The sequence below is a fragment of the Heptranchias perlo genome, unplaced genomic scaffold, assembly GCF_035084215.1.
Source record: "Heptranchias perlo isolate sHepPer1 unplaced genomic scaffold, sHepPer1.hap1 HAP1_SCAFFOLD_615, whole genome shotgun sequence".
NCBI classification, from domain to species: Eukaryota; Metazoa; Chordata; class Chondrichthyes; order Hexanchiformes; family Hexanchidae; genus Heptranchias; species Heptranchias perlo.
This window is the reverse complement of record NW_027139639.1, coordinates 62,501-65,000: the sequence shown is the minus strand read 5'-3', so window position 1 is coordinate 65,000 and position 2,500 is coordinate 62,501.

Below are 2,500 nucleotides of genomic sequence, written 5' to 3'. Positions count from 1 at the left end.
CACCAGGAACCCGTTTTTCTGGGTCAGAGGTTCCAGGGGACCTGTTTTGTGCGGACTTCCCTGTGTCCGTCCCTCCCTGCCTGCCTTCCCCCCAGGACTTCCTTCTGAACACCTTTGTCGTTTGAGCGAGGGCCAAAAGCCTGCCTGTGAAAGGGAAGGATCAGCCGGTCAGCCCCCTGCTGGTCGCTGCTGCCAGTGCAGCAGGCGTGCGTGTGTCCTCGGCCTCGTGTCCAGGTCCCTCAGGGACTTGAGGCAGCTCTCCCCGGTGGTCTCGTGGTCAGGACCGGGCTTCGAATCCCAGTCGGGGGGGGATGACTTTCTGCTGCAGATTAATTGGCATGAAGGAAAGTCTCCCCTCCTGAGCGTAAAGCTCCACCCTCACCACCACCACCGCCTTTTCCTCCCCTTGACAAACGGACAGACAGACAGTCAGACAGTCAGTCCAGTTCGGGAGCGCAGCTTTCATTAAGCAATGGCATTTGTGACAACTCATCGTCTGACAGGTTGATGATTTCCCCACACGCCTCCTGCCGAATAAAAGGCTCACCCTCCCGGACACTACCCCCAGAATCACCCACCCCGCCCCCCCGGGGTGAATATTAAGCCCGAGAACACCGACTATAACCAACCGCAGTGAAAAGTTGAAGTGGCAACTCATTAACCAGATTTATTTTGGGCAACTCATTAACCAGATTTTTTGTTCATTTGGTTTATGAGTTGCCAAGTGTAAATCTGGTTAATGAGTTGCCACTTCAACTTTTCACTGCGGTTGGTTACAGTCGGTGTTCTCGGGCTTAATATTCACCCCAGGGGGGGTGTATAGCGGGCGATGGCCGGTGTGGAGTGCGTTTTTTGGGGGTTGATTTTCACTTTGCCTCGCTGGTGGAATTTGTGGGAGGCAGGCAAGGGGATTGGTGTGGGCTGGTGGGCGGCAAGGGAGATGCTTGCTTCGGGGTGTTATCCTCACTTTGGTCCGCTGGTGAGAGTAGGCAGCGGCAGGCTGGCAGGCAGGCAAGTGTGATGTAGTGTGGGGTGCAGTGCAGTGCAGTGCAGTGCGGTGCTGCCCTGTCGTTTATGAAAGGTTGTAATGACACTGCTTTGCAGCTGACCATGTCCACTGATTTGTGATGCCCGTATGGAGGCTGATATCTCAGGAAGGCCGAGGCCGATTTCCTCCGGGGACGGCTCGTCGCGTGCGGCAGGACGAGGCGCAGCGGACGGTACCGAGCGCTCGGAGGTGCGGCGCTGCCCGCCGGAGGTACAGCGAAAGGCTGCAAACCGCTTTCCGCCTGCTAACTCGGCGGCCGTCAGACCGACCGACTCCGCTTTACCACCGGAGCTAGAGTCGGGCAAGGGGCACCGAAGGGTACCGGAAGGATCGCGTTCGCACGACGGGAAGTCGACTAGCGGGCCGCCGAAAGCGAGCCGGGGGCCCCCGGTTTTTCTGTCCCACCTGGAGACTGATATCTCAGGAAGGCCGAGGCCGATTTCCTCCGGGGACGGCTCGTCGCGTGCGGCAGGACGAGGCGCAGCGGACGGTACCGAGCGCTCGGAGGTGCGGCGCTGCCCGCCGGAGGTACAGCGAAAGTCTGCGAACCGCTTTCCGCCTCCTCTCACCGCACGGCTCTCCTTTTCACCCACTGGCGGATTTTCACCCTCCGACTGCTCGCTACCGTCCGCTGCGCCTGGTCCGGGCCCTGTCCATTGTCATGTTAATGGCAGGGCGGGGCAGGACTGCTTTCACCAGGAACCCGGTTTTCTGGGTCAGAGGTTCCAGGGGACCTGTTTTGTGCGGACTTCCCTGTGTCCGTCCCTCCATGCCTTCCCCCCAGGACTTCCTTCTGAACACCTTTGTCGTTTGAGCGAGGGCCAAAAGCCTGCCTGTGAAAGGGAAGGATCAGCCGGTCGGACCCCTGCTGGTCGCTGCTGCCAGTGCAGCAGGCGTGCGTGTGTCCTCGGCCTCGTGTCCAGGTCCCTCAGGGACTTGAGGCAGCTCTCCCCGGTGGTCTCGTGGTCAGGACCGGGCTTCGAATCCCGGTCGGGGGGGATGACTTTCTGCTGCAGATTAATTGGCACCTCTGAAAGAAAGTCTCCCCCCCTGAGCGTAAAGCTCCACCCTCACCACCACCACCGCCACCTTTTCCTCCCCTTGACAAACAGACAGACAGACAGACAGACAGACAGTCAGTCCAGTTCGGGAGCGCAGCTTTCATTTGGAAGCAGACCCTGCTTGTTTAAAGTCAACGACGCCAAGTTATTTTGCACTTTGAATTATATCGCTCCGTGCGAGCGGCACTCAGCCTTGGAGAAGAAAAAAATACCACTGAGCTGAGAAAGTTCTTTTTAAAAAGGTTTCCTTCCACAGCAGCTCTGAGTGAGAGAGAGAGAGAGAGATATCAGCTTTATTCTCAGTAATAATACACACACACACACACACACACACACACACACACACAGAGACACTGGGAAAGAGCTGATTTTCCTTTTGAATATCTCCCCA